The following is a 13,606-nucleotide window of genomic DNA, read 5'->3' as shown; positions in this document are numbered from 1 at the left end:
GGTGGGGCCTGGATAGGGAGACAGTGCTCTCCTTCCAGGATCAACGGGACTCTGGGATCCAGGATCACTGCTGGACTCTCCCGGACTCTCCAGACAGAGCCTGCTGCCCAGACGTGCCCTCCAGCCACCCGGAGGCAGCCAGCTGGCAAGGCCCACACCCACGCCACCAGCTGCTGGCCTAGCCACTGCCCCTTCCCATTGGCACCTGCGATTTTTTTTAAAGCATCATTCTATGGTAATTGTATGCCCACTTGCTTGTATTCTTGTCTGGTGACATTGAGTTTTACATTTTAATTGTTGGGTTTTTGTTTTTTGGTTTTTTGGTTTTTTTTTTTTTTTTTAGTTTTTAAATCTCTTTCTCTGTGTATCTATGCATGTATGTCTGTCTCTTTGTGTGTTTGTGTGCCTGTCTCTCTTTGTATGCCTCTGTGTCTCAGTTTCTGTCTTTCTGTCTCTTTTTCTCTGTGGGTATATTTCTGTGTGCATGTCTGTGTGTGTGCCTTAGAACATGTATGTATGCATACATGTAAGTATACATGTATGTATACATGTATGTCTCTGCATGTGTCTCTCTCTCTCTGAGTCTCTATTGTGTGTCTCTGGGTTTATGTATCTCTCTGGGTCTCTGTCTCTTTCTGATTTTTTCTCTATGTGTATCTCTGTCTCTTTCTTTGTGTATCTCTCTCTGGGTCTCTGTCTCTTTCTGATTTTTTCTCTATGTGTATCTCTGTCTCTTTCTGTGTGTATCTCTCTCTGGGTCTCTGTATCTTTCTGATTTTTTTCTCTATGTGTATCTCTGTCTCTTTCTGTGTGTATCTCTCTCTGGGTCTCTGTATCTTTCTGATTTTTTCTCTATGTGTATCTCTGTCTCTTTCTGTGTGTATCTCTCTGGGTCTCTGTCTCTTTCTGATTTTTTTCCCTATGTGTATCTCTGTCTCTTTCTGTGTGTATCTCTCTCTAGGTCTCTGTGCTTGTTTATGTCTGTCTCTCTCTGTGTCTTTCTCTCTGTGTATGTCTCTGTCTCTCTGTTTTGCTCTCTGTGTGTGTCTCTGTGCATGTGTGTTTATTTGTGCGTGTGTATGCATGCATGTGCAAGAGAGAGCGTGAGCAGGTCCAGGCCCAGGAGCATGTCCCAGGCATTTACAGGCCGCTGTCCCGGGTCCTCGGCCTGAACTCCAGTCCTTGGCAACAGCAGCGAGCACTCTGACCTGCTGAGTCTTTTTTCCAACCCTTATGGATGTTGCTTGGTTTTTCTTACATTTTTATTTTATACCTGTGCCTGTCTTGCCTACACGTACATTTGTTCAACATGCAAATTCATGGCCCTCAGAAGCCGGAAACGGGTGTCAGACTCCCTGGCATCAGAGTTCGGATGATTGGGAACAACCATATGGGGGTCGGAAATCAAACCCAGGTTCTCTGGAAGAGCAGCCGGTGGTCTTAACCTCTCCAGCCCATGATGGATTTTGCTCACTGTTGTTGTTGTTGTTGTTGTTGTTGTTGTTGTTGTTGTTGTTGTTTTGAGACAGAATCTGATTTTGTATTCTAGAATTACAGTCATGTGCAACCGCAACAAGATCTCCTTTTTTTTCTTTTGAGGCAAACTCTCACACAGCACCGCCTAGGCTGAAATTCACTGTGTCACTGAGAATGACCGAGAGCTTCTGACCTTTCTACTTTTGCTTCTCCAAGGCTGAAGAGATAAGCATCAGCACCACACTCAGCTTATGTGGTTCTGGGGACCAAACCCGGGCAGGCGCTACGCACTCAACCAACCAAGCTGCGCCTGGGCCCCTGCTTCTGTTTTACAAGCTCTTACTCATGAAGTTGTTTGGCAGGGTGTCGTGGGTGTGTGCACATGCATGCAAGGCACATGGACGCAGCTCAGGGGACAGCTTGGTGAGGTGGGCTTCAGGGGTCGGGCTCCGGCGTAGCAGCTGTCTGTCATTCACCCGCCTTGCTCTCTTCTAGCGCTGTGTTTGTGTTTTCTTTTAAAACAAGTTCTTGTCTTGTAGTCCAGACTCCCCTCGAACTTAAGATTCTCCATCCTCAGGAGATCATTCTCCGAGATGATGTGTGGACACTGCCGTGCCTGGCTGGGTTGTAATAATGAGGGAGGAAATTCTCTTGATGGGAACAGACATGCTTAGGTCAGACAGACTGGGAGAGGATCTGAGCATCTTTGAAAACCACAGTAGAGCTGAGTGTGGGAGTTCACATCTGCAGTTCATCACTGGGAAGGCTGAGGCAGGAGGATCACAGGTTCCCAAGTTCCAGGCCAGCATAGTGAGAGCCCTGGGAGGAGGAGGGTGGGGGAGGGAGGGAGACAGATCTCTGTGAATTCAAGGCCAACCTGGTCTATAGAGTGAGTTCCTGGACAGCCAGAGTTACATACTGAGAATCGCTGAAACACACATGCACACAGAGAGTCAGAGAAGCAGAGAAAGGGACACAGCGAGAGAGACAGAGAGAGAGAGAGAGAGAGAGAGAGAGAGAGAGAGAAACAGAGGATCCTAGGACTCAAAAGTCTGAGAAGCTGAGGGCCACCCTTGCCTACAGTCTGCGCTACATAAAATTGTGTCAGATGCCGGGCGGTGGTGGCGCACGCCTGTAATCCCAGCACTTGGGAGGCAGAGGCAGGCGGATTTCTGAGTTCGAGGCCAGCCTGGTCTACAGAGTGAGTTCCAGGACAGCCAGGGCTACCCAGAGAAACCCTGCCTCAAAAAAACAAAAAACAAAACAAACAACAACAACAAAATGTGTCAGATGAGAAGAGAAAAAGGAAAGATGGGATGAAGGGAGAGAGGAAAGACACCACAGCAGGGACACTCGTCTGTTATCCCACCAGCCTGTGGGGTCTTCAAAGGCAAGGACGCTTTGGCCCACCGTCCCTGACACCACTACATCAGCTACTGCACTGAAGGATCACGGTAGTTACTGAAAGCTCGCCCCCCCGCCCCCCGCCCCCTCCCCGCCCCCAGCTTCCCAGATGTTACTCGTGGGAAATGCAGGGCGGGCTGCCTTCCGGTTCTCTCCTGCTCCTGCCTTGGGATGGGACTGTTTGCTCCCTGTTCTGTGATAAAACAAAGATGTGAGGGAAGGCAGAGCGCAGCTTGTGGCTGTAACCTGGAGGCAGGAACTGAAGCGGAGACTGTGGGGGAACACTGCGCCCGCCCGCGGCTCGCCCAGCCGGCTTTCTCATCCACTGGAGACCCTGAGCCTGGGGCCAGCCCCGCCCACAGTGGGCGGGCCTCTCTCTCATCAATCACTGATCAAGAAAAAGCCCCATAGACTTGCCTACAGGCCAATGTGATGGAGGCATTTTTTCAACTGAGGGTCCTTCTTTCCAGGCAATCCTAGTTTGTGTCAAGGTGACGAGAAAACCAGTGAAAGACCTAAGGGCCACACAAGGAGAGAGTTCGGGAAGCCAACACGCCACGATCTTGCAGAGCCTCCCTGGGGCTCTGTCTCAGAACAGGCAGTGCTGGCAGGCGCGAGGCAGGTGTCGGTGGTGGGGAAGCCACCCTTCGGCTCTAGATTGCGCTGCCAGTGACCCCTGACGCAGTGACAGAACACTGTAGTCCCCGTCCTGGCCAGCCAACGGTCTGTGTCCTCCCTCAGATCCATGCTGGCTGGCCAGTCCTTTGTTCTCCCAGCCCCAGGCAGGCAGTCACTGTTCCTGCAATTCTAACTGACAACCCCCTCCAGCCTCTTACTCCTATTGACCTCAAACTTGGGGGCCCTTCCCCGCTCTTTCTTTAGTCCTTCCACAGATCAGTTCTTCCAGCGCTCCCTACCCGAGGTGTAGCTCTAGCCATATTCTAAATATTGGGCTAATGAAACACTCTTCAAGACAACAGGGAGTTCATGAAACTGTCTCTAAAGAGAGAAGAGGAGACAGAGAGGGAGAGACTGACAGAGAGGGAGAGACTGACAGCCAAATGAATGAGCAGGCTCGAGGCCCTGACTAACCTTTGGGCTCCACTTTATGGGTCTCAACAGAAAGAGTTGGTTACTGAGGAAATGTAGTTTTGGCAGCTCTGTGCTTCAATCGATGAATTAATTCATGTAGTCATTTTGTCCTACTGTGCGAAGGCTTTCCCATAATGAGTCTGATTTTAATCATGTAGCTGCCCAATTACACATTAGCATAAGATGGCAAAATACAGGATTCTCCCTAAAGGGTCCCTAGAGGACGTTTTTTCTCCTCACACTCATGCACTCAAAATCAGTTCAGGCCAGATTGGTCCTTCCATTCTTCTCATCTGGATACAGTTGAGAATACATATAAGTAGAAATTGTCTAAATTTGTTTTTTCTTACCAGGGCCAGGGAAACTCATTATTCAGAGCTGTGCGTACATGCGGCCTGACTCGTGTGTTAGGGTTGAGGGGTTCTGAGGCTACTAGACACTTGTCTGCCCACACACACACACGTGCACAGGAGAGCCAAGGGTGTGTGTGCATGCACAGGAAGTGCAAGGCCTAGGCCACCACTATGGGAGGGTGGTAACACCAACCAGATCCTCTGTCGTGATTCTCTACTCGAGACCCCTGTGGGAGCTGAACAACCCTTTCACCGGGTGGTCTAACACCACCAGAAAGCACAGATATTTACAGGACAATTCACAGCAGTAGCAAAATTATAGTTATGAAGTAGCAACAAAAATAGTTTTATGGTTGGGCTCACAACACCATGAAGAACTGAATTAAAAGATTGCAGCATTAGGAAGGTGGGGAGCCACTGGGCTAAACTGTCTCCCATGTTTCCTGCCTCAGGCAGAGGAGACAAGGACAAAGGTAAGGACACACACACACATACATACACACACGTGTGCACAGGAGAGCCAAGGGTAAGGACGGACACACACACACGCACAGGAGAGCCAAGGGTGAGGACACACACACACATGTGTGCATAGGAGAGCCAAGGGTGAGGACGGACACACACACACACACACACACACGTGTGTGCACAGGAGAGCCAAGGGTGAGGACACACATGTGCAACCGGGCGGTGGTGGTGCATGCCTGTAATCCCAGCACTCTGGGAGGCAGAGGCAGGCGAATTTCTGAGTTCGAGGCCAGCCTGGTCTACACAGTGAGTTCCAGGGACAGCCAGGGCTACACAAAGAAACCCTGTCTCGAAAAAAAACAAAAACAAAAACAAACAAACAAACAAACAAAAAAACAAGTCCAAAAAAAAAGGATACATGTGTGCAAAGAGGCTGTAATGAAATTCATTGCTTTGTGTGCTAGCCTAAGAAAGTTAATTTCAAATGTGTGTGTTCATATCATATATGTTCATATATGCTCACGTTACATACATAAGTTATATATTTGTATATGTATAAATATAAATAATATGAGATATAAGAGTCCAACTCTTATAAATATGTATAAATGTATATGCATAAATATATATTTATGCTTGTGTGTATCTGTATATACATATGTAGATATCTATATATGCACATAAGATCTTTAGAAGCAATTTAGCATTAAATTTGTCCAATATTAAAATTAGTATGACGGGGGCTGGAGAGATGGCTCAGAGATTAAGAGCACTGACTGCTCTTCCAGAGGTCCTGAGTTCAATTCCCAGCAACCACACAGTGGCTCACAACCATCTGTAATAGTATCTGGTGCCCCCTTCTGGTGTGTTTGAAGACAGCAACAGTGTATTCACATGCATAAAATAATAGTGAAAACAGAGAGCTGACTCCTGGAAAACTCTCTTCTGATCTTTGCACGGACTAGGTGACAGGTGCAGACTCATACACACAGTAAATAACCATGAAGAAAACGGTGGGATTGTAGACAGTCTAAATATTTCCTATTGTCCCTTCTGGGAGTTATCAAGGGTATTGGTGAATATGTGTTATCACCTTTATGATCAGACATAAGCAATAATCACTTTTTAAATTAACGGGCACTGAGTAAAAGCAGGCCACCCTGGAGGGCAGCAGCTGGCAAATGATGTTTTCCAGGTTCTTAGAGTTAACTTTCTGATGTTAATTTAAAACTGCAGCTGGCAGGAGCTGAGCGTGGTGCTCTGGGACGCATTAAACGTAGTGGGAGTGCCTCCCACGGGACCCTGAACACAGGCGACACTGCAGGCTCTGCTCTCCTCACTGTTGTGTCACTGTGACCAGGTTACTCATCTTGTCCTGCCTGGCACACACAAAAACAAAACACACCAAAGAGAAGAAAATAATAGCCTATGGTTTGGCAGAAAGAATTGGGAATAAATCGATTTGAACCAATTCAAGAAAGTTAAACTTGGAAAGAGCTACAAAAGTGTTACAGAGTAGCGCTGGGGACGGATTAGCCCGCTTGCTTGTTTGGGCGCTTCTGTTTGCTAGAAGACAGGAGCCCAGGCTGAAGTTTAATTTTCTGTGGTCCCCTCAGCCAAGGAAAAGTATTATTTCCAGTTCTCTCCTGTGCTCTCAGCTGACTCTTGACACTCTTGAGTGGTGTGTGTGTGTGTGTGTGTGTGCGCGCGCGTGTTTCAACTGGCTTAATATTCCTCAAGAAACATTGTAATTATAATGAAAGTAATGGATCTGCCAGATGGCTCAATGGGTGAAGACATTCGCCCCTCAAGCATCATGATCATCTGAGTTCCATCCTGGGACCCAAATGGTGGCAAGAGAGACCAACTCCAGCCTGTCTTCCGCTGCCCTCTACATATATGTGCATACAAGATGTATACACACACAAATAGATGTAAAACATATAAAAAGTTTTCCTGTTTCCAATGACAGAAACTAAGATTGTGAAGAAAGCACAGGTCTCCCTATAGATTATTCTGAATAGTTCGCTCTCATCTTGACACTGTGTTGTAGACCTTTGCGAGTGTATCATGCAGCTGGTTAACTAGCTAGCTTTCTGAAAAAAAAAATCAATTATCAATATGTCATGGATAAATTCCTCAAATTAGTAACTGAGGATCTTATTGGTTAGTGAGCACTGTGTGGTGGTTGGACTGGGGGAAAGGCTCTGATATCTGGCTACCCAACAGCAGGAAGGGCCTTTGAAAGTCCCCCAAAGCAGATGCTGGAGGAGATAGAGCTTTAATCAGTGTGCAACGAAGTATCTTATGGTGCCCAATAAAGAGAGTTTAATTATATCACTTAAAAATATGGGCTGGAAGGGCTGGAGAAATGGCTCAGTGGTTAAGAGCACTGATTGTTCTTCCAGAGGTCCTGAGTTCAATTCCCAGCAGCCACATGGTGGCTCACAACCATCAGTAATGGGATCTGACGTCCTCTTCTGGTGTGTCTGAAGACAGCGACAGTGTACTCACATATAATAAATTAATTAATTAATTAATTAATTAATCTTTTTTAAAAAGGCAGGGGATGGAGAGAGATGGTGGTTAAGAGCAGTGGGTTCAATTCGCAACTCACAACCATTTGTGACTCTAATTGCAGAGCATCGGATAGCATCTTCTGGCTTCCAAGGGTAAGGACTACTACTACAGGTAAAACACCCACACACATAAAGTAAAAATTAAAGACAAAAATAGGAGCTGGAGAGATGACTCAATAGTTTAGAGCATGTACTCCACTTGCAGAAGACAGAAGTTGAATTTCCAGCACCCACAGTGAGGGCTTGCAATTCCAGCTCCAGCGGATCTAATAGGTTTTTCTGCCTCCTGGGGCCACTATAATCATGTGCGCACACCCCACTGTCTCCCCCATACACAAAATAAATATTTGTTAAAATGCACAAGTCAGGCGTGGTACTGCATATCCGTAAAGCCAGAACTCAGGAAGAAAGAGCAGAAGGATTAAAATTTGAAACCAAGCCTCAGCCGTATAGGGAGGGAGCTTCGTGCTAGCCTGGGCTACATGTGAACTTGTCTCAAACACATGAATATTAAAAAATAAGGGAGGAAGCCCCCGTTGCTGGCCTGGCTTCTCCAGGCATGGGCGTGGGCGTGGGCAGGGCAAGGCAGTGGTCCCCGCAGCTGCAGCATCCGTCCAGGCAGAAGATTAGATGCCGGGAGCAAAGAACTTACATCCAGTTCTCATTATGCATCCGAAAAATGAAAAAAAAAAAAAAAAGAGAAGAAAATTCTGTGGAAGAAAGGAATTCACTTAGCCTTTTCTGAGAAATGGAATGCGGGGTTTGGAAGCTTTAAGAAATTCTATTTTCCCCAAAACCTTGTGCTTTCTGAAAGCTAAGCTGAGAAGGCCAGTTGTTTGGCATCAGCAGTTGAAGCATTTCCAGTATGATAAGGGTCTTCACATCCAGAAAACATGGATCCAGGGTGGACCACTTTGTTCAAAGACAAAGTCTGGGCTGGCTACTCGAAATGTTAGCGCTTTGTACACCAAAATGAAAAGAAAGGACACTAAGCACTTCATTTCCTCCTCAAGGGGTCTCCTGAAACTCCAAGCAGACAAGTTACTGTCTGCAGCAAAGAACTTGGACCATAAATACTGCAGAGAGAAAAGCCTCCGCAAGTGTGCCTGGCCTGTTGGCACACACTGTTTTAGGTAAGGCCAATGGTCACAAACCTACCACAGACCCGCAAGCTTCAGACTTTCCCATGGAGTTCAGTGGGGAGAGCCAAAGTCCAGCTGACAGTGGCAAGACTCTGGTCTTGAACAAACACAGAAAGCAAGTTTGTTATGGCTGCTACCAAGGGCTGGAGCACCACAAGAACAGGAGACCCCTGATCCCACAAAAGTTCCAACTTAACCAACACCGAAGAGTCAAAGTGTCTCTTATGATGTATGAGAAATTATCCATGATTAGATTTCGGTATAGGATTTTCAGACCCCAGCACTTCCGAACGAAAAGCAGAGTTTGCAAGCTAAGAAAGGCCCAGCGAAGCTGAGTACGGAAGGTCGCTGGGGACCATCAGGAGATCCTTAGGGATAATAACACTGAGGGTGGCAACTGCAGCCCCGTCCCTTTCCTGGAGCCTAAAGACCCTTGTCAGAGTCAGTCATACTCTCCAGACATGGACAACAGTGCAGCGGTGACGGGGAGAAAAACTGTCACATGCCTGATGGCCACACTAAAGAAAGCCCTGTCTTGGACAAGGAGCATGGTTTGGCCAGCAGAATGGCAGTGCCACACACACTCGGGGCCAGTCCCCCTCCTCTCCTAAGTGGGAATGTACAGAGCAGATTCATGAAGTCCCTTTGATGGAGCATCCTCCTAGTGACAAGTTCACTCCGGAGACGGAAAGAGCACTTATGACGCTGGGTCGGGAAAGCGGGACAAGTGCTGTCAGCGACCGACGACAGAGTGAAAGTGTCAGTGTGGAGCAGACAGATCTGTGAGGAGTGTGCTTGGGCCTGGGTCTGAGGAGCCTGCTCAGAACGAGAACTTCCGGATGGAGGAGGATGGGTCTCTCAACCAGAGCATCCTTAGTTCTCAGCTGCCAGACCGCCCTTACTGTAAAAGTCCACTGGACGCTCCCTTGGTGTGCGGTGACCTCAAAGTGGAAAACCAAACTGAAGGTGGCGAGAGCGGCCACACAGCGTCTCCAGTGGGTGAGGAGCAGCTCCCAACCTGCCTTCTGGATTCCTAGATGAGGTTATGAAAAAGTATGGAAGCCTGGTCCCACTCAGTGAAAAAGATGTCCTTGGGAGATTAAAGGATGCCTTTAATGTAGACTTTTCTAATAGAAAACCATTTATCAATAGGGAAATAACAAACTACCTGGCCAGACACCAAAAGTGTAACTTCCGAATCTTCCACAATAAGCACATGCTGGATATGGATGGCCTGGCAAATTTGGATGGTCAGAACTGGCTGAATGATCAGGTTATTAATATGTATGATGAATTGATAATGGATGCAGACAAAGTCCACTTCTTCAACAGCTTTGTCCATAGGCAGCTGGTAGCCAAAGGCTATAAATGGAGGTAAGAGACGGACTAAGAAGAATGTAAGAAAGTTTCTGCTGACTGAAGCCAGACAAAAAAATAGACCTGCGTTTCCTCAGGGCTGGCAGACGGCTGTTACAAAGTGTATTCCACAACAGAAAAGTGACAGCGACTGTGGAGTCTTTGTGCTCCAGTGCCGCAAGTGCCTCGTCCTAGAGCAGCCTTTCCAGTTTTCTCAAGAAGACACGCCTCTAAGGAGCTGTGGGAGTGCGGGCTCCTGGACTGAGACTCACTCAGCAGGGGCTCCAGGAGGCTCCAGAGGATTGTTACTTGAATCTCTAGACACTTCCTGAATCCTTACGGATAGTTTAGATTGGTGGTACAGGGCCACTTGTTGTTACCTCAGATTTGTTTTTGCCCTTCATTTCTCCTGCTATCATGTCCTTTTTTTAATGTTCAATTTAATTTCATTTGTAACTTTATGAATTCCATACGGCCCTCCCATATTTAATATTTATTATCCAACTGCATACATATAGACAGAGCATGCAGTAAAGAGCATTTTTAAAAAAAGTCTAGTAGATTTGGTGCAGCTTTGAAACATAGTTAGATGTGAACTCAATACAGGTTAAGCCCAGAACCTAAAAATGCAAGCTGTTTTTGCTATAGTGTAGCTCAGAGCAGATGTTCCCTGTGGCATAAAGGGTAGCTGGGCGTGCTGTGGAGAAGCCAGTCAAGGTGCACTTCTGCCAGCAGCAGCACCTTTTGTTGCTATCCTGTATGTCACGTGAGTCTCCAGCAGGAGACGCGCTCCTTCTGAAGGTGAGATGGCGATCCCCTTAGGGATACGGTGCTGGCAAGCACAGTGCGGATTTGAGAACAGTTAATGTATGAGAGAAAAAGGCAGTGTCCTTGGGTGTCAGTTATCTTATCTTGAAAAAGGCAGGCCAGGTGGAGGGTTTATTTTGTTTTGTTTTGAGACAAGTCTCACTATGTAGCCCAAGCTGTCCTGGAGCTCACAGCAGCTAGGCTGGCCTCAAACCAAGCTAAATCTGTCTCAGTCTCCCCAGTGCTGATAATATAGGGACATACCAACACACTCTACAGTAAGATTCCCTTTTGGTTTCAAGAATTATAATATGTAGATTAAATCTCATAAAGGCTTTTCCTGAGACATTGCATTCTCTTGGATTTTTTTTTTCTGGGTTTGACTTGTGAAAAAAAAAACCCTTAGCATCCATCAAATTCATAGATAAATAAATGAGAATTTGGCTTTTCATAGAAGTAATTTGCTAGTTACCACCTCTCTGTGTTGCTGCCCATGTACTCCAAGGCATTTAAGATTTACCAAAAAATGTTCCTACTTCAAAGCATATAAAATACTAGAAGACTAGAAACATCAAAAACTAGAAGACTGCATATGTTCATTTGCAGGGGGGGAGGGGGAGGGGGGACAGGGGGGAGGGAGTCAGCACGGAGGCCCCTGGGAGAGCAGTGGCCACCGATGTTCTCTCCAGACTTCTCTGGCGGTTCAGCATCCCAAAAGGCTCTTTCGGCTTCCTGAATCCTGTACTCAAGAACTGTCTTGTTTATCAAACAGGTTGTGCAGTAGTCCTGTTCTGTGGATTAGGATGAAAGTGTTTGTTTGTTTGTTTTTGTTTTTGTGTTTTGTTTTTTTCGAGACAGGGCTGTGTAGCCCTGGCTGTCCTGGAACTCACTCTGTAGACCAGACTGGCCTCGAACTCAGAAATCCACCTGCCTCTGCCTCCCCAGGGCTGGGATTAAAGGCGTGCATGGCCGCCACCGCAGCCCCGCCCCCCACCGCTGCCACCACAGGCTGGAGCTTGCATCTTTAATCTGGCCTTTTGTGATGTCTTTGAAAGGAATGTAAGATTCCTATTAAGCCAAACCAGTTTTTCCTTTTTCTCTCCCTGAATTGGAGGGAGTGTAAAGAAACTTGTATAGAAAACTACCAAATTGTCCAGGTGGTGGTGGCGCACGCCTGTAATCCCAGCACTCTGGGAGGCAGAGGCAGGCGGATTTCTGAGTTCCAGGACAGCCAGGGCTACACAGAGAAACCCTGTCTCGAAAAAACCAAATCCAAAAAAAAGGAAAGAAAGAAAGAAAGAAAGAAAGAAAGAAAGAAAGAAAGAAAGAAAGAAAGAAAGAAAGAAAGAAAGAAAGAAAGAAAGAAAGAAAGAAACGTGTATAGAAAACTACCAAGTACAGGACAGAGTTGGGCATGAGGTGTTTGAAAACAAAAGGCAGATGGCTGAGTGACCTTACTGCCTCAGTCAGGGCTGCATCACCACCTTGGTCAGCAGCAGGTACACAGGCAGCCTCACCGCACTCTTCCCCTCAGCCAGAGGTTGCAAAAGCAGACCTGGACAAGCTGTTCGCTTGAGTGATATCTGTCGGCCAGAAAGATTTTGTTAAAAGATTATGATCATGTAAAATTGCAGTCAGTACTCAACCCTTCTAGAAAAATATTTTTTTGAAAAATAAACTAAATGCCTTTATTAAAAAAAGATGAGCTATGAAAATGGGCGGTGGTGGCGCACACCTTTAATCCTAGCACTCAGGAGGCAGAGGCGGGTGGATCTCTGAGTTTGAGTTTGGCCTGGTCTACAGAGTGAGGTCCAGAAAAGCCAGTGCTACACAGAGAAATCCTGTCCCAATACTACTACTACTACTACTACTACTACTACTACTACTACTACTACTAATGTTGTTATTATCATGTGAATAATTATGCTGTTAAATAATATACAACAGTATATTATATAGTATATAGTAAGACATAAAACATTGTATAAGTAATTATTAATAATTATTTATTATTATGTCTGATGTCATAGGTCTGTAATCCTAGCTACCAAGAAGACTGAGGCACGAGGATACCAAGTTCAAGACCATCATAGGCTAGAATGAGTTCCGAGACCCTGTCCCAAAGTTGAAAAACAAAACAAAACTGTAAAACAGGGCTGAGAATGTAACTGACTCAGTAGAAACATTCTTTTGAGGGGCTGGAGGCCCTAGGACCAATCTCTAATCTAGTACGGAAAATAAATAAATAGCTAGGTAGGTAGATAGACAGGCAAACAAACAAATGACCTAAGAAGCAAACAAATAAATCCAAAAAGCTGATATAGCAAAAACAAGTTGCAACGAAGAGACTATTACAGGGACTGAAGAGATGGCTCAACAGTTAAGAGCACTGGCTGCTCTTCCAGAGGACCCAGGATCAATTCCCAGCACCCACATGACAGCTCACAACTGTGAATCAAGTTCCAGGAGGTCTCACACCCTCATACAGACACACATGCAAGCAAAACACCAATGTGTTTAAAATTTTTTAAAAATCGTATTAAGAAAAAGAAATTTTGCCAGGCGGTAGTGGGCGCCATCTTTAATCCCAGCATTCAGGAGGTAGAAGCAGGCTGATCTCTGAGTTAGTGGCCAGCCCAGCCAGTTCCAGGACAGCCAGGACTGTTACACAGAGAACCTTATTTTGAAAAACAAACAAACAAACAAACAAACAAAAAGAGATCATCTCACATTAAGAACAACTTCATTTATTTCAGGGTTGTAATAACAAAATTTCTTGTAAGTTTTTGGTTTTTTTGTTTTGTTTTGTTTTTTTGGGTTTTTTTTTTGTTTTTTTTGTTTTTGTTTGTTTGTTTGTTTGTTTGTTTTGGTTTTTTCGAGACAGGGTTTCTCTGTATAGTCCTGGCTGTCCTGGAACTCACTCTGTAGA

General features: G+C 45.9%; 1 pseudogene; it reads left to right on the top strand.

The window, feature by feature from the left end:
- The first annotated feature begins 8,067 nt into the window (after positions 1-8,067).
- Positions 8,068-10,202, top strand: LOC127673549 (sentrin-specific protease 5-like; annotated as a pseudogene).
- The last annotated feature ends 3,404 nt before the right edge of the window (positions 10,203-13,606 follow it).

Source organism: Apodemus sylvaticus, chromosome 1 (genome assembly GCF_947179515.1).
Source record: "Apodemus sylvaticus chromosome 1, mApoSyl1.1, whole genome shotgun sequence".
Taxonomy (NCBI): domain Eukaryota; kingdom Metazoa; phylum Chordata; class Mammalia; order Rodentia; family Muridae; genus Apodemus; species Apodemus sylvaticus.
Note: the sequence above shows the minus strand (reverse complement) of the source record. Positions and strands in the feature narration are given on the sequence as shown.